The 18,504-nt window shown below is 40.9% G+C and overlaps 2 protein-coding genes and 1 non-coding gene across 6 annotated transcripts in view; 2 read left to right on the plus strand and 1 right to left on the minus strand.

The window, feature by feature from the left end:
• Positions 1-18,504, minus strand: part of ZNF609 (zinc finger protein 609) — a 279,517-nt gene that overhangs the window by 122,619 nt on the left and 138,394 nt on the right. The gene's annotated exons all lie outside the window — the stretch shown is intronic.
• Positions 1-18,504, plus strand: part of CSNK1G1 (casein kinase 1 gamma 1) — a 505,634-nt gene that overhangs the window by 10,019 nt on the left and 477,111 nt on the right. Inside the window, exon 1 of one of the 2 annotated variants that reach the window (XM_066344161.1) lies at positions 7,854-7,956. The exons of the other annotated variant lie outside the window; for it this stretch is intronic. The gene's annotated coding sequence lies outside the window, so the exon portion shown is untranslated. Of the gene's footprint in view, positions 1-7,853; positions 7,957-18,504 lie in introns of those variants that run through there. 2 annotated transcript variants of the gene reach the window in all.
• LOC136377826 (U6 spliceosomal RNA) lies at positions 6,126-6,230 on the plus strand. Its single transcript, XR_010746450.1, has one exon. It is a non-coding gene; the product is annotated as a U6 spliceosomal RNA (small nuclear RNA).

The following is an 18,504-nucleotide window of genomic DNA, read 5'->3' on the forward strand; positions in this document are numbered from 1 at the left end:
GCACATGTTTATTTGGCGCATGTGTGCCTCTCTATTTTTATCACTTAATGTATACATACTGACGTAGCAAATTAACTAAAACAAAGTTGATTCACGTTAGTCTTATGTGTGAAGCGATAGTGTACCCATAGCTACTGATAAAGTTCATTTACACCACTGTAATTTTTACGAATTTCAACAAAAAATAAATGCTACAGAAGCATGTCTGTAGCATCCACCATATTCCCCAGACTTAGCACCCTCCAACTATCACTTGTTTTTGTCCTTACAAAATTTTTTGAAGGGCAAAATATTCAAAAATGAAAAAGATATCAAACAAGCACTGGTTCAATTTTTCACATCAAAAGTTAAAACATTTTTCAAAAATGGGATATACAAATTGCCCTCACGCTGGCAAGAAATCATTAATAATAATGGCAATTATATTATTTAATAAAGTTTATTGACGGTAAGAAAAATTTGTATTTTGTTTTATTCCAAAAATGAACAGAACTTTCTGGTAGACCTTATATTAATGTTTAAAGAAAGTCTCATGAGGCCCTGGCCAATTGGCTCAGGGGTAGAGTGTTGGCCCTGCATGTGGAAGTCTCAGGTTTGATTCCCAGTCAGGGCACACAAGAGAAGAGATCATCTCCTTCTCCACCCCTCCCCTTCTTCTCTATTGCTCACTCTCCCCTTTCCCCTTCTGCAACTATGGCTCAAATGGTTAGAGCAATTTGGCCCCGGGCTGCTGAGGATAGCTCCATGGCCTCACCACAGGCACTGAAATGGCTCAGTTGCCAAGCAACGGAGCAGCAGCCCCATTTGGACAGACCATCACCCTGTAGAGGGCTTGCCAGGTGGATCCTGGTTTGTCAGGGCACATGTAGGAGTCTGTCTCTCTGCCTCCCTATCTCCCACTTAAAAAAAATAGTCTCATGAAATTGGCAGCAAGTAGGCATTGAATAAAAAGTAGTTATTAATAACAAAAACCATACTCACATATGCAAGTTCTGATATAAACAAAATAGATAAATTAGACCTATATACACAACACCTTTTCACTTAAAGGAAGCACTTTATGGCTTCTCTTTGGCATATCTGAATTGCCAGCATCATACTCTTGCACTTTGGGGCCATTAAGTTAAAATGAAGGTTACTTGAACACAAGTACTATGATACAGCAATAGTCTATCTGATAGCCAAAATGGCTAAGTGACTAATGGGTGGGTAATATATAGAACACAGACATAGTGGATAAAGGAATCATTCATACCTCAGGCATGATGAAGGGGGACAGCATGAGATTTTATCACAGTATCCAGAACAGCATACAATTTGATTATGAATTGTTAATTTCTGGAATTTTCCACTTAATAGTTTTGGACTGTAGTTGGCCTCTGGTAACTGAAACTATGGGAAATAAAACCACAGATAAGGAAGGACTACTGTACAATGAAAAACATGAAATAATGTGTTTGTTTACAAAATAATGGCCCTATTCCAATTACAAAAAACATGCCTGATGGCTAGATCTTGTTCTTTAATACTATTCTCCAGTAAAAGGAATCAGGGTTTCTTAGAGAAATGGCTGATTTCCAGATTGGGGCAGGAAATATGTATACAAGATGAGTCTATTGCATTTTGCAGTGCCAGGATGCAAAGAAATGCTCAAACAACAATGCACACAAGCACATACGCATGGGGGGATAAGCACAAACACATAGACACACACACATACACTAATGATAATATACATTATCAAAGGACTGTGAAAACGGACTGAAAGTGCCCCCAATGACCAAAGCAGGAACAATGTGAACAATATAAAGTAGTATCCAACTATAACCCAAAATATAAAATAAATACCCATGAGTCCATACTGATATAAATAATTGGGCCTGACCAGGTGGTGGCACAGTGGATAGAGCACTGACCTGGGATGCTGAGGACCTACGTTCAAAACCCTGAGGTTGCCTGCTTGAGCGTGGGATCATAGACATGACCCCATAGTTGCTGGCTTGAGCCCAAAGGTTGTTGGCTTGAAGCCTAAGGTCACTGGCTTGAGCAAGGGGTCACTGTCTCAGCTGGAGCCTTCCCCCACCCCCAGGTCAAGGTATGAAAGGCAATCAATGAACAACTAAGAGTGCTGCAAATATTGGTGCTTCTCATCTCTTCCCTTCCTGGCTATCTCTGTCTCTCTTGCTTAAAAATTTTTTTTAATGATATAAATAATTGAATTAAGTAAATACATGGGAGGAGAAGAGACAAATCTTTTATGTAGAATTCCAAAAAATTTGTGTGCATACTCTGCCCTTAGGAAGGAGTAGCATAACTAACTCCCCACTTCTTAGGCTGTGTACTGTGCATGGCAACTTCTCTCCAGAAAGTACAATATGGAAAAGGGAGGGGAAAAGAGAGTAGCTTTACAGTGAGAAACCTGACAAATACTTCCTTAGACAGGTGATCAAGGCCAACATCAACAGTCATAAATCATGTTAATAGTATGTATGCTTAATATGATGTGATGAAAATTGGCACGTACTTCTTTGGTTATCATCCTAATGACCCATTATGCCAGTCTTCCCATGAGAAAAACATAAGATAAATTCTCATAGTGGAGCATCCTACAAAATACCTGACCAGTACTCAAAGTTGTCTAGGTCATCAAAACAAGGAGTCTGAGAAACTGTCATAGAGAAGAGGAGCCTAAAGAAACATGACAACTAAATATAATGTGGTATCCTAAATAGGACACTCAAACAGAAAATAAAAGGTAAGTTAATCTAAATAAGATATGGACTTTAGTTAAAAATAATACCAAAATTGGTCCATTAATTGTAACCAATGTATCACACTAATAATAGGGGATGTTAATAACAAGGAAAACTGGGCTGGATATGGGGTCTACAGCAATTCTCTATACTATCTTCTCCACTTTTCTGTACATCTAAAACTATTCTTTCTTTCTTTATTTATTTATTTTTGTATTTTTTCTGAAGCTGGAAACGGGGAGAGACAGTCAGACAGACTCCCGCATGCGCCCGACCGGGATCCACCCGGCATGCCCACCAGGGGCGAAGCTCTGCTCACCAGAGGGCGATGCTCTGCCCCTCCGGGGCGTCACTCTGCCAAGACCAGAGCCACTCTAGCGCCTGGGGCAGAGGCCAAGGAGCCATCCCCAGCGCCTGGGCCATCTTTGCTCCAATGGAGCCTTGGCTGCAGGAGGGGAAGAGAGAGACAGAGAGGAAGGAGGGGGTGGGGGTGGAGAAGCAGATGGGCGCTTCTCCTATGTGCCCTGGCCGGGAATCGAACCCGGGTCCCCCGCACGCCAGGCCGACGCTCTACCGCTGAGCCAACCGGCCAGGGCTAAAACTATTCTTAAAAATGAAGTCTATTAAAAAGATGACATAATATTTATAATTATCCCTACTGCCAGGTCAGAATGTGATCTGACCAAATCAAGGTGGGGTAAGGAATTCAATAAATTAGAGCTCACGAAGAAACACACTTCCCCTACACCTTAGGAAAAAATATAAAACCTGTCATCCAGGTACATAATATTAGATCAGTTCTTTGATTATAGATATAAAACATTTAAGTTTCAAAGTAACTATATCAGAATCAAGCACCCTAAATGATAATAGAGCTTGCAACAAACATGGATGATCTGACAAGAGATCTGTGGGGGCAAGGTGGCTGAAAGTTAAAAATTCAGATAATAATTTTAATAGATTAGTTTTGCTTAAAAGTAAGAGCAGATAAAAATCTTTGGAATCACATCTTAAGAAAGACTAAACTACTAGAAAAATCCAATCAAATCAACAAATGCTGAGTGTTCGTTATGCATAAGGCATTATCCCTGGACCTTTACTACTCTTAAGTGTGCTCTCAAGACTGGTAGCATCATCCCTTCCTGGAAACTTGTTAAAAATGCATTCAGACTTCACCCCAGATTTACTCACTCAAAATCTCTGGGGGTTCAGCCTAGAAACCAGTGTTTTTAACATGCTCTCCAGGTGATTCCCCCACATGCTGTGGTGGGCAGTTGATCCCTCTGTGAACGAGGCAAACACATAGAGTGGTCTGGAGTGCAGGTAAGAAGATGGAGAATTCATGTCCCACAGCAACCCCCACCTGCCACATGATTGCCAAGCAGCACTGATCAAGCAGTCAACCCCCCTCTACCCGAAACTATGTAGAAACACTATGGTTAGATTCCTTGAGCTTTCTGTGGCAATTTCAAAATCCATGAACAAGGAAAAGGGAACAGAAATCAGAAGCAGACTGAAAATGCTGGCCAGGAGGGAGACGTACATAACAGCAGATGTAGTGCATATTCTTCTACCCAGTGAGCCGAAACAGACCAAGTGCTGCAATCTAGTCCTCTTAACATCTCCAGGTCTGGTTTTCCATGGAAACACGGAGATTTGGTTTTGTCTCTTCTGTACTTTGAGACCAATGTTTCTGTCTTATTCTTGCCCATTTAAAAAGTAAAAAATACTTTCTATATCACCAACAAAAGCAATTCAGCCTGACCTGTGGTGGCACAATGGGTAAAGCGTCGACCTGGAACACTGAGGTCGCTGATTCAAAACCCCAGGCTTGCCTAGTCAAGACACATATGGGAGTTGATGCTTTCTGCTCCTCCCCGTCGCTCTCTCCCTCTCTGTCTCCTCTCTCTAAAATGAATAAATAAAATCTAAAAAAATTTTTTAAAAAAAGGAATTCAGCAGGATTCATTTCTACTGTGCTGTCAAATATAAGCCCCCTTAATGAACAGCACAAGGGACTAGGGCTTGGCTTGGTAAAATGATTAGCGTGTCAGGAAAAATCTAGCTCCGCAAGCTGCTGCTTTTTAGAAAAATACATTTAACTGCAGCCACAGGTCCCTCCCGCCCATTGCTTCAAAATCAGATGTTCACCCATCCCTAGCAACTAGATGAAGACCTTAGAGACAGGGCCCTGACAGAAAACCACCGAGGCTGCAGACACAACTCGTTTTAATTGCATCAGCAACTGCTAAGCAATTAATGAAAAAGGAGGAGGGAGCACCCAGGGCAAAGTGAAGAGAGACTTGAGCAACCATGTGGAAATACTTCATCGTCACCCCAATGAGAGCAGGTGATATATGGCAGCTGCACACAGCATCAAATCCTTGCAGCTGAACTCCCAGGCCACTTCCCAGGCAGCAATAAAGTGACATAGTCTAGATTTCCTCTTGCTTACAGTTTTCTATCTCCCATTTTCCTCCCTGTAGCCACCAACAAAGATGAAAGAGGGAGAAAGCCAACAGATCAAGTGGGTGATTTAGCTATGAAGTCCCTTGGGCAGATTCTATGCTTTGCACAATGCTGGGATATAAGGATCAGTAAATACTAAATACTAACAGCAGTGATTCATCAGAAGCATGCATGTACTAGGCCTAGGGCACAGTGGGGCAGGAACTCCATCAATAAACCTCTGCAGTTTCCTCCTTTTTCAAGCTGCATCCTTATCCCATCACAGAAGAGAAAGGCAATAAGATAAAAACTGCCAACAAAAACCTCTCAGAGAGAAAATGAACTCTCAAATATAGCTAGGGGTGCCAAAAAAGCATCACCATGAAAGAGAAACAAAAGCTCTAACAGTCACTTAATGCCAAGATCCCAGCTGTTATCTCCTCAGTGAACAGAGAAACCTAAATTACATTAGTGAAGGTTGGTGTTTTGGGGGGAGAGTGGGAACTGATGAAAAATGAGATGGTTTGACTAATTCACACAGGAAGTTCCTAAACAGAATAATGTTCGGATGCCCTCACTCTCCCACCCCTCATTATTTAGTCACAAGGACCAGAGGTTTTGGGTTTTTTGCAACAATCCTGATTTTAAAATTCTACCCTACGGTGTATCTGTATTTGAGGTTACCAGAAAAACTGTTATTTTATATATAGCTTAGCCTAAAGCCCCTCACACAGAACTTGATAGCACATGGTAAAACAACATATGCACATAAAATGCAATGCCAAATAGACAAGGGTAAAGAAAGCAGGAGAAAGGTCCCTGAGGCCAGGGACCAAAAGCTTTCAAGGTTGGACTTCAACAAACTTGGCCCATGCCTTTCCCTACTACAGAATTACTTGCATTGCTTATTAAAAATACAGATTAGTGTTTGCTTTGGCAGCACATATACTAAAATTGAAACGATAGGGAGATCAGCATGGCCACTGCACAAGGATGACACACAAAAATGCAGAAGATTATGATTTATTGAAAGTATTCCAGGCCCTGGCCGGTTGGCTCGGTGGTGGAGCGTCGGCCTGGCGTGCAGAAGTCCCGGGTTCGATTCCCGACCAGGGCACACAAGAGAAGCGCCCATCTGCTTCTCCACCCCTCCCCCTCTCCTTCCTCTCTGTCTCTCTCTTCCCCTCCCGCAGCAAGGCTCCATTGGAGCAAAGATGGCCCGGGCGCTGGGGATGGCTCCTTGGCCTCTGCCCCAGGTGCTGGAGTGGCTCTGGTCGTGACAGAGCGACGTCCCCAGAGGGGCAGAGCGTCGCCCCCTGGTGGGCGTGCCGGGTGGATCCCGGTCGGGCGCATGCGGGAGTCTGTCTGTCTCTCCCCGTTTCCAGCTTCAGAAAAATCCAAAAAAAGAAAAAAAAGAAAAGTATTCCAAGGGACTTCCAGCTAACTGCTATTAGGGGGAAAAATTCAAACACCTTAGAAGTCCCTACCAGATCTAGTTTCTTGCCTACCTTTTCATCTCATTATCATTCCCTCCTTTACTCTAAGTTATTCCGACATCCTACAAATATGTATATATATTTATTCAGTGCCTGCTACTTGCTAGCGCTGTCGTCGGCACTAAGGATGCATATAGGACTGTCATATAATGGTTCAATTATAGCTGAGGAGGCAGGATGAGCCTGAAATCCAGATTGTGCTTTGATGGCTAAACTCTACAGCAGGGGTCGGGAACCTTTTTGGCTGAGAGAGCCATGAATGCCACATATTTTAAAATGTAATTCCGTGAGAGCAATACAACGACCCGTGTACGTTAAGCATTATCCAATAAAAATTTGGTGTTGTCATGGAGGACAGCTGTGATTGGCTCCAGCCACCCGCAACCATGAAAATGAGCAGTAGGAAATGAATGGATTGTAATACATGAGAATGTTTTATATTTTTAATATTATTATTTTTATTAAAGATTTGTCTGCGAGCCAGATGCAGCCATCAAAAGAGCCACATCTGGCTCATGAGCCATAGGTTCCCGACCCCTGCTCTACAGCCTGGTGTGGGCCTGCAACTTCCTGGAAAGAAGATTTTTTCTAATTTGCAATAAGAAGACTAATGGCCTAAGAGAAACCTTAGTTACAGTGACGAACAAACCAGACAATAATCCCTGTCCTCATGGAGCTTATATCCCATTGTAGAGGAGATAGACAAAACCAAATCAAATTAGTATATGAGACGGTGATAACTGTTAAGGAGAAAATATATAAAATAGGGAGAAGGAAAAGAGAGTTTGTATAGGTATGTGATTTTAGAGAATTCAGGGAAGGACACACTGAGAAGGTGACACTTCTATGTTTAGAGCCTCATCAAACCCACTCTGCAGTTGAGGCCTTTGCACTTGACTTGCCTTAGTCTCATCCAGGCAACCCCACCCCACCCCATTTTTGTATGGGGGCTTTTCAATCTCAGCCTAAATGTCAACTCCTCAAAGGGGCCTTCCCTGGCTACTCTAAGGGAAAAAGCTACCCAGTCTCCCTAGGAATTCCTAACCAATAAAGACTGGAGTTTTGAATTCTATTCTATCTCTTTTTTTTTTCTTTTTTTTAATTCATTTTAGAGAGGACAGGGAGAGACAGAGAGAGAGAAGGGGAGGAGGAGCTGGAAGCATCAACTCCCATATGTGCCTTGACCAGGCAAGCCCAGGGTTTCGAACCGGTGACCTCAGCATTTCCAGGTCCACACTTTATCCACTGCGCCACCACAGGTCAGGCTCTATTCTATCTCTTGGCTTAACCTCTGGCATTTAGCTTCCCCATCTGCAAAATGGATTAAAATACTACCTATTTTATAGGATTCCTGTGAAGATTAACTACAGTCGCCACCACCACAATAACATAACAATAAAAATGATAATAGCAGCTATTACTTATATAGCTCTTACCATGTGCCAGGCATTATTCTATGTGTTCTACATTTATTAACCCATTTACAATCCATTTATTTAATTCATGCAAAATACTTAACACTGTATTTAGCACACAGTAAATAAATGTTCGCTGTCATTCTCATTATCACCATCAGCCGTGGCAGCATTATGAGTTATTCTACTAAAGTATCTAAGCACTTTGCCTAACTTGCTGCTCCACTAAAGGACCAATGTCAAAAAGTTTATTTCCCTTCCAGGATTAATAGTCTATAGAAGCAATGTATGTATCCTCAGCACTCACTCTGCAAAGTGACCTCTCATTCTTGGCAGTGGCATGAATTTTAGAAAAATAAAAAGACATAATAAGACTGTCCTTATGGATCACATGCTTTTAAGTCTCTAGAGGACAAGTAGTAAGGTAGTGTGGAACTGGAGGTCAAAATCCCTGGATTCACTGACTCACATCATATTAGAGGTTATCCAGATTAATCTCTTATTTTACTTATGAATAAAATGACATTCAGGGAGAAGAAGTTATTTGCTGACTTGCCCAGTTACTTACAATTAGTTCATTGTAGACCCTGGAACTAGAATCTAAATCTGTTTTCTCCCAATCCAGCAATTTTGCCATTACCCCATGGAACCACCAGTTCAAAGTGGCCACTTGCAAAATAAGGGAAGTGAACTTGTTCATTATAGAGGTCTCTTCTCAATCTGTTCTAACACTGTAATTCTAATAGGGATAAAACCAAGAAATAGATAAATACAGTCCAAAACAAACTTTCAATTTTGGAAAGTCTGGGGCTTTTAACACTAGCTCAAAGTTCAGAAGGAAAACTAACAGTAAACTTGATTCTGTGCGTCGTGGAAAAAAGGAGAAAGTGGGATATCTAGTTCTGCCATTATTGTTATGACTCCAGGCAAATCACTTTTCCTCTTTATTTTTCATTTTTAATTGATTTTAGTGTGTGAGAGAGAGAGAGAGAGAGAGAGAGAGAAACATCTGTTCCTGTATGTGCTCTGACCAGGGATAGAACCGGCAACCTCTGTACTTTGGGGACAATGCTTTAACCAAATGAGGTCTTCCAGCCAGGGCTTCCCTTTTCTTCTTTAGAACTCTAAAAAGAGGGTTGGCTAATTATTTCTAAGGTGCCTTTCATTATTAATGATCTAGGACTTCAGGCCAAATACAGAACAGAACAATATATCAGTTTAGAATTGGCAATATGATTTTCCTTCTAAACAAGCTCTAGCAAGATCAGCTTGCTCTAAGTTTGAAAAACAAGGGTCAAAAGACAGAAAGTAACAGTTTAAATTATTAATTACTGAGGCTTAATTATAATTTACAACAAATAAGTACAACAATTAACTGAGTGGATATCATTTTTGGAAACTATTTACCTGATGTCATGAAAATGACATCAGGTGCATTGCTTGGCATATAGAAAATTCTCAAAAACTTCTTGGATGAACAAATATGTAAATTAATAAATGAATTAGCCAATTAGATATAAGTTTACTTTTTTAGACAGGTCAATCTGATTAAAGAGAACTTTTGTCAGCATGGTAGTGAACCTCTTAAGAGTTTGGCTCTATAAAGAAATATTCCAGGTATACTGTATACAAAAATGCTAACTAATCTAGAAGGTGAATATGTTAGTTTCCTGTGGTTGCTGTGACAAACTACCAAAATATATTGGCTTAAAACACCATAAATTTTATCCGTTCCTTGACGCTTCCAGTGTCTGGTGGTTGCCAGCATTCCTTGGGTTGTGGTTACATTACTCTATTATTACTCTAATCTTCAAGGCCAGCATCTTCAAATCTCCCTCTGTTCCATCTTCACATCACCTTCTCTCCTCCCTTCCCCTCCCATCTTCTCTTCTCTCCCTCTTTCTTGTAAGGTTACATACATATGATTGCATTTAGAGCCCATCTAATAATCAAGGATAATCTTCTCTTCTTAAAATTCTTAATCACAACTGCAAAGGCACTTTTTCCATCCAGGTCAACATTAACAGGTGCCAGGGATTAGGATGTGGCTATCTCTTGGGTGAACCCTTTTTTTCTCCCAGTTTACCATGGTACAATATAAAAAATGGCAACAGAGTGGTAGCCAGAGTCTAAAGAGGTAGATCTTAAAGTAGAGTTGAGGAGAGTAGAAATATAGTTTGGAAGAAAAGAAGGGGAAAGGTGATTGAGGAAGAAGGTGAGTGTGAGGTGGAAAGAATGGCATAAATCAGAGGTAGAAACAAGTGTGTTATGCATAAACAAAGGCAAATATTTACTGTACGAAGGGTAGGGGGCAACTAGAGTAAAAATTTTCAGCAGCAAAGCAGCACAAAATAAAATTAGTTATATTTGGACTATTTTTTTGTGTGTGCAAAGGGCTATGTTTACCAATTGTATGTGAGGTGCCCTGGGGCAGCAGAGCAAACTCAGAAAAGTACTTATAAATGTTTTAAATTTTTGAAGGAAACACAGTAATACTCAACATCTGTAAGAAACAATACAACGAAATCACCACACAAATAGTTCACAGTTTCAATATTAGATCATGCTGATGGTATCGTATCTTTTGCAAAACTAGGTTTTCAACAGTTGTGATAAAAAGCAAGTATGCGAACATTAGTGTGCGATGGGAAACGAGGGTGGTGGTCTAAGGTGATTCCAAAGATTAAGAATTTGTGCAGGACCTTGCCAGTTGGCTCAGTGTTAAGAGCGCTGGCCCAGTGTGTGTAAGTCCCCGGTTCAATTCCCAGCCAGGGCACACGGGAGAAGCACCCATCTGCTTCTCCACCACCCTTCCCCATCTCCTTTCTCTTTGTCTCTCTCTTCCCTTCCCACAGCCAAGGCTCCAGTGGAGCAAAGTTGGCCCGGGTGCTGAGGATGGCTCCATGGCCTCCACCTCAGGTGCTAGAATGGGTCCAGTTGCAATGGAGCAATGCCCCAGATGGGCAAAGCATCGCCCCCTAGTGGGCATGCCAGGTGGATCCCGGTCAGGCACATGCAGGAGTCTGTCTCTCTGCCTCCCTGATTTTCACTTCAGAAAAATACAAAACAAAACAAAAAACTTGTGAAATTCCCAACAAGTGCACCCATCAAATTAGTAACTGTAGTTGTTTTTAAGAATGGAATAAAATGACTTTTCTTTTAATTTTGGGTATTCTTTTTACAAATGATGCTTATGTTGTTAGAACATAAATACTTAAGTTATTTAGTCCTAATATTAATAAGTAGAACCATTATATCTGTCTTTTGATCTACGCATGTTGTAAAAAAAATTACTGAGAGACTAAGAATACTGACAACCAAGAAAGTTTAGAAACCTCTGACAAAGGGCCCTATGGTTAAATTTAAGCATCTGAAGTATTGCAAGACACGCAGTGCCTAGGACAGTGATAGGCACTAATGTTTGTAGGAATAAAGCGACAAATGACTTTTACATTCAGAATTAGAAAAAATTTGAATGCAATGTCAGCATCATGATGAAGACAGAAATTTAATTTGAGGTTGAAGGGGAACTAATGTTATTAGCACAAGAATCATTTCTTCTTTTTCTTCTTTTTTTTCAAATAGAGAGAGGCAGGGAGAAAGAGACAGAGAGACAGGAACATTGAGCTGTTCCTGTATATGCCCTGACCCCGAGGATTGAACTGGCAACTTTTGTGCTTTAGGACGACACGCCAACCAACTGAGCTATCCATCCAGGGCTTAATTTTGATTTATTGATTGATTTTTAGAGGCATAGAGAGAGGAGCGGAGAGAGAGGGAAGGGGAAAGGGAAGCACTCATTTGTTGTTCTAATCAGTCGTGCAAACCTGCAACCTTGTCATTTCAGGACAATGCTATAACTAACTGAGCAACCAGCAAGGGACACTTCTTTAAAAAAAATTTTTTTTTTAATTTATTGATTTTAGAGGGAGAGGAAGGGAAAGAGAGACAGAAAAAAAGAGAAAGAGAAACATAGATTTGTTATTCCACTTATTTATGTATTCATTGGTTGGTTCTTTTTTTTTTTTTTTTTACAGAGACAGAGAGAGGGATAGATAGGGACAGACAAGAACGGAAAGAGATGAGAAGCATCAAATCATCAGTTTTTCGTTGCGACACCTTAGTTGTTCATTGATTGCTTTCTCATATGTGCCTTGACCGTAGGGCTACAGCAGACTGAGTAACCCCTTGCTCAAGCCAGCGACTTTGGGTCCAAGCTGGTGAGCTTTGCTCAAACCAGATGAGACTTTGCTCAAGCCGGCGACCTTGAGGTCTTGAACCTGGGTCCTCCACATCCCAGTCCGACTCTCTATCCACTGCGCCACTGCCTGGTCAGGCTTCATTGGTTGATTCTTATATGTGTCCTTGACTGGGAACTGAACCTGCAGCTTTGATACATCGGATGATACTCTAACCAACAGAGTCAGGGTAGGATCATTTCTTCTTAAATTTTACTTTCTCCAATAAGAAAGCATGTTTCAGTTGGGCTGTCCTACTCAAAACCATAAATACACACATTTTGCCTTAAATACAGCTACATTTAAAAAACAAATTGAACACCAGTGCAGGCCACACACAAGTTGCAGGATGATATATGGAAAACAACCATCCTGATTGTGTTGCATAAGACTGCTTTCCTTGCCTGACTGGAGGTGGTGCAGTGGATAGAGCACTGATCTGGAACACAGTGGTCCCTGATTAGAAACTCCAAGGTCGCTGGCTTGAGTGCAGAATCATCAACATGATCCCAAAGTTACTGGCTTGAGCCCAAGGTTAAGGTACCACAGGAGAAGCAATCAATGAATAACTAAAGTGGAACAACTACGAGTTCCTTCCTCCCTCCCTTCCTTTCTACTTGCCTCCCTTCCTGCCTGCCTCCCTCCTTCCTTCCTTCCCCTCTTCCCCCCTCCCTTCCTTTCTTCTAGATTTTATTTATTCATTTTTGAAGAGGAGGAGCAGGAAGCATCAATTCCCATATGTGCCCTGACCAGGCAAGTCCAGGGTTTCAAACCAGAGACCTCAACGTTCCAGGTGGATGCTTTATCCACTGCGCTACCACAAGTCAAGCCAAATTGATGCTTTTCATCTCTCTCCTCCTTTTCGCTCTCGCTTTCTCTCCCTTTCTGTCTATAAATAAATAAATAAATAAATAAATAAATAAATAAATAAATATGCTTTCCTTATGTTAAACTAACCTTATTAACAAAGTTTGATGATTTTATACAAATCTGGGCTAATTTGACTTGTCCCACAAAATGTAACATGGAAATACAAGGAGCTATCTCATTTTAATAACATTAGTATATCTCAAAAATAATTAGGATTAGCCTGACCTGTGGTGGCACAGTGGATACTGTGTCAACCTGGAACACTGAGGTCACTGGTTTGAAATCCTGGGCTTGCCTGGTCAAGGTACATATGGGAGTTGATACTTCCTGCTCCTCCCCCCTTCTCTCTCTCCTCTCTCTCTAAAAAAATAAATAAAAATCTAAAAAAAAATAAGATTAAACACAAATATGTCCTTTTGGATGCCCTGCTAGAGATAGCCTAGAATCCATGCATTTAACACCATAGATATAAAAATATAATAATCAGGCCCTGGTGCACGCCAAGGTCACAGGTTCAGTCCCTGGCCAGGCTACACGTGAGAATCAACCAATAAGTACGCAACTAAAAGGAGCAACTAAATGGAATGAATTGATGCTTCTCTCTCTCTGTAACCAATTAAATTTTTTTAATTAAAAAAATTAATCAGAAGGCTTAAAGAAAAGTAGAAGTCCAGAACTTTGGTTCCACTTTCCAGACTCATGCATTAACAAGCATTAACAAATGGTGATGCTACTATTCTTTAAGATTGATTAGCACATGGCTTCTGAGCAAGCCCACTGGGAACTACTGGTATTATCCTGTTATCTGTTGCTTTGAGACATAAATTTACCCTGAGTCATTTCAAATGCCTTTTCTAGAAATATTTAAATGATAAAGGAGAGAAAAGAATATAATAGGAGGTAGTGTGGTTAAAACTGTGGAATATAAAGTCAGACTGACCTAGATTTTAATCCTGATTAAACAAATCACCACCCAGGAAAAGTTTCTTAGTGAGTTTTATAAAACTCACTATGCTCATGTATAAAATGGGAGTAAGAAATAGTTCTTATTTCACAGAAATGATGTGAGATGTGTTCTAATCATTAAATGGCTGGTACATATTTCAATATTAAAGCTTAAAAGATTACACCCAGAAGAAAATTTAAGAACATTCCGTGTGCATTTACTGCATTTCCTTTTTGCCTGAAAAGGATAACACAGAAAATTAACCGATGAGTGCTACCTCCTTCTTTTTTTTTTGCATTTTTCTGAAGCTGGAAACAGGGAGAGTCAGACAGACTCCCTCATGCGCCCGACCGAGATCCACCCGGCACGCCCACCAGGGGGCGATGCTCTGCCCCTCCGGGGCGTGGCCATGTTGCGACCAGAGCCACTCTAGCGCCTGAGGCAGAGGCCACAGAGCCATCCCCAGCGTCCGGGCCATCTTTGCTCCAATGGAGCCTCGGCTGCGGGAGGGGAAGAGAGATACAGAGAGGAAGGCGCGGTGGAGGGGTGGAGAAGCAAATGGGCGCTTCTCTTGTGTGCCCTGGCCGGGAATCGAACCCGGGTCCTCCGCACGCTAGGCCGACGCTCTACCGCTGAGCCAACTGGCCAGGGCCGCTACCTCCTTCTTGATTGACAGTGATTCACAATGAAAGAATGGCTTATCAGACATTGTATTTTTCTAGCATTACCTAACAAATTCCTGTTCAGAAAGAGAAGTATTAAGATAGCATAATTATTGTTGATGCTTTTTCACAAGGAGACTAACTATGAGAACAAAAAGGAACTTTATAACCTCAGTCTGGGGAGAAGACTACTGAAATAACAGAGCCAACACACTTTGTTACACATTCAGCAGAAGTACCTTCCAGCTGCTTAAATTTGCTAAGCTTTTAGCAGTTATAAGAAAAGATGCTCCTTGAGGAAGGGCCATGTGGGGATTGATAGGAGATTGTCTCAGAAGCTTGTCACAATTACAGTCACCACTTTACTTATTTATTTATTCAACAAATATTTATTAGGCATTCTCCATATCTCAGGCATTTTCTACAGTTATTGAGAATACAGAAAACAAAACAGATGAGGTCCCGGCTCTCTCGGTGTTCTTACATTGCAGAAGGGGCAGGGACTATAACAAACAAGAAAATATCAAGAAGGAATAAGTGCCAAAATGAAAACAAACATGATGATATGATATGATATGATATATGATATGAACTATCTGGGAGGTTACTTTAGGGGAAGTCTTACTGAGGTGGTGCCATTTAAATTGAAACCTAAATGACTAGCAAGGGCCAGTCAGTGTTCCAAGCTAGGGTGGGAGGTATGGGTGGGGGAAGAAAGCTAGTAAAAAGATCCTAGAATAGGAAGGAATACATCGTATCATACGTTTGAGGAACAGAAAGAAGGTCAGAGTGGCTGAAGCATCAAGAGAGGTGGTAAGAGTGGTAGAGATAACATCAGAAAGAAGAATTGGGTCATATTAAACCCTCATAGAGGTTCAAGACTTAGCTGAAGTCATACAACATGTTCCTGGCAAAGCTATAATTTAATTCCATAGAAGTCTGAACCCCAAGTCTACTATCTTTTCCAGGCCACCACAGTTAACCGATCTTATTCATCATTATGAATGGAATTTAATTTGATGCTTTAAACATTGCAGATGTTTAGTAAATGTTTATTGAAAGAAAAGGAAAAAGCTTAAACACCTTTGCATATCACTCTTCATCTCTTTTCTGGTCAGAAAGATGTCAACTGGTCTTCCAAACACTTGTAAACATTCTCAGTGAAGATTATTTGAATCTACCACTGTGATTCTCAATCTTGGACATGCACTGGACTCTCCTGGGAAATTTAAAAGCATTAATGCTGCCTGACCTGTAGTGGCGCAGTGGATAAAGCGTCAACCTGGAAACGCTGAGGTTGCTGGTTCAAAACCCTGGGCTTGCCTGGTCAAGGCACATATGGGAGTCGATGCTTCCTGCTCCTCCCCCCTTCTCTCTCTCTCTGTCTCCTCTAAAATAAATAAAAAATAAAAAATAAAAATAAAAAGCATTAATGCTTGAGTCCCCCACCCCCAGAAATTCTGATTTAGGTGCTGAGAAATAGATTAGGATTTTTATTTATTTGTTTGTTTGTTTATCTATTTTTTAAAAAAGATTTTATTTATTCATTTGAGAGAGGGGAGAGAAAGAGAGAGAAGGGAGAGAAGAGCATGAAGCATCAACTCCCATATATACCTTGACCAGGCAAGTCTGGGACGTGAACCTGTGACCTCAGCATTCCAGGTCAATACTCCATCCACTGCGCCACCACAGGTCAGGCAAGATTAGGAGTTTTAAACACTACCCAAATTATTCTAATATGCATCCAAATTGAGAACCATTACTCTAGAGCAGTGGTCCCCAACTTTTTGGGGCCACAGACTGGCCTTTAGGGTGGGAAGGATAAATGTATCACGTGACCAAGACAAGCGTCAAGAGTGAGTCTTAGACGGATGTAACAAAGGGAATCTGGTCATTTTTAAAAAATACAGCATCATTCAGACTTAAATATAAATAAAACGAAAATAATGTAAGTTATTTATTCTTTTTCTGCGGACCAGTACCAAATGGCCCACGGACCGCTAACGGTCCGTGGCCCGGGGGTTGGGGACCACTGCTTTAGAAGTTCACAAATTTAAAACCATATGAATATTCAAGCAATTTCATCAATTGCTGCTGGGCATCAGGTCCATGGCAAAGTGATAAGGAAAACTAAGGCCCTGGGGGAAGATGAGTTATTATAGTGAGGAAAAACAAACTTAAATAATTGGTAAATATCTTGCTACACATGAATTACATGGTATTAAGAAATTATAGTGTAGCTATGGGAGTTGATGCTTCCTGCTCCTCCCTCCCTTCTCTCTCTCTCTCTCTCTCTCTGTCTCTCCTCTAAAATGAATAAATAAATAAATAAAAATTAAAAATATTTTAAGAAATTATAGTGTAGCACAATAATGGTAATTTGGTTATATAAGCAAAATGTTTAAGTTTTTGGAGATGGATGTTGAAGTATTTAGGAGAGAAACATCATGTTTCAAACTTCTAAATTGTTCCACAAACTTCTAAATTGTTCCACAAACTAATAAATAAACTACACATATATATAAATAAACTACACATATATAGCAAAACTTTAACAATGATCAAATCTAGGTGGTAGGTGATCATTTCACTTCTCTTAACTTTTGTGTATATTTAAAGTTTCAGAAAAAAAGGCTGAGGGAGGGAAAATATCTTGCTACTATACAGTTAGTCCATTATACCTGAAAAGCTGACTTGGTAATTTTTTTGCCAAACTTTTAAAGATGCCAGTTCATGCTATCTCAATTAAAAATATAAAGTAAGAATGCTTTAAAAATACTTTGTAGGCCCTACTGGTTGGCTCAGTGGTAGAGTGTCAGCTCAGTGTGTGGATGTCCCAGGTTCAATTCCTAGTCAACGCACAGAGGAGAAGCACCCATCTGCTTTTCCACCCCTCACCCCCACTCTACCCCTCCTGCAGCCATGACTTGATTGGAGCAAGTTGGCCATGGGCCCTGAGGATGACTACATGGCCTCTACCTCAGATGCTAAGAAAGAGCTTGGTTGCTGAGCAACAGAGCAATGCTCCAGATGGGCAGAGCATCAATCGCCCCCTAGTGGGCTTGCCAGGTGGATCCCAGTGTGGGCACTTGCGGGAGTGAGTCTCTGCCTCCTCTCCTTTCACTGAATTAAAAAAAAAAATTGTAAATATTTAAAATCTGTTTATAAATATTTTCTCTCAATTCTTCTTTATTTATTTGTTTTTTTGGATTTTTGGGGGTTTTTTTTAGAGAGAGGGAGAGAGAGAAGGGGGAAGGAACAGAAAGCATGAACTCCCATATGTGTCTTAACCAGGCAAGCCGTTTTGAACCGGCAACCTCAGTGTTCCAGGTTGACACTTTATCCACTGGGCCACCACAGGTCAGGCCTCTTAATTCTTCTTAGCCAGATCCTTTTTTAGTTCATTTCGATATAACTGCAGAACAGGTGAAACTTGCACACTCTAGTTCATGATGTTTCACTCTTTCTGGGAATCAGATTTCCCAAAGCTTAACACTAAAGGCCTCTGCACTATCAGCAGCTTCAGGCTGCCTGCCATGAAATAGTCCTCACCTTGGAATGACACTAAGAGATACTACCCATGACCTGGAAGAGGATGGTGGCCTCTAGCTGAACTGAGTAACACAACTAGGCTGTAATACAATCTCTTTCCACTAGCTCTCTAAAGCAGCTCAGA

This window comes from Saccopteryx leptura, chromosome 6, assembly GCF_036850995.1.
Source record: "Saccopteryx leptura isolate mSacLep1 chromosome 6, mSacLep1_pri_phased_curated, whole genome shotgun sequence".
NCBI lineage: Eukaryota > Metazoa > Chordata > Mammalia > Chiroptera > Emballonuridae > Saccopteryx > Saccopteryx leptura.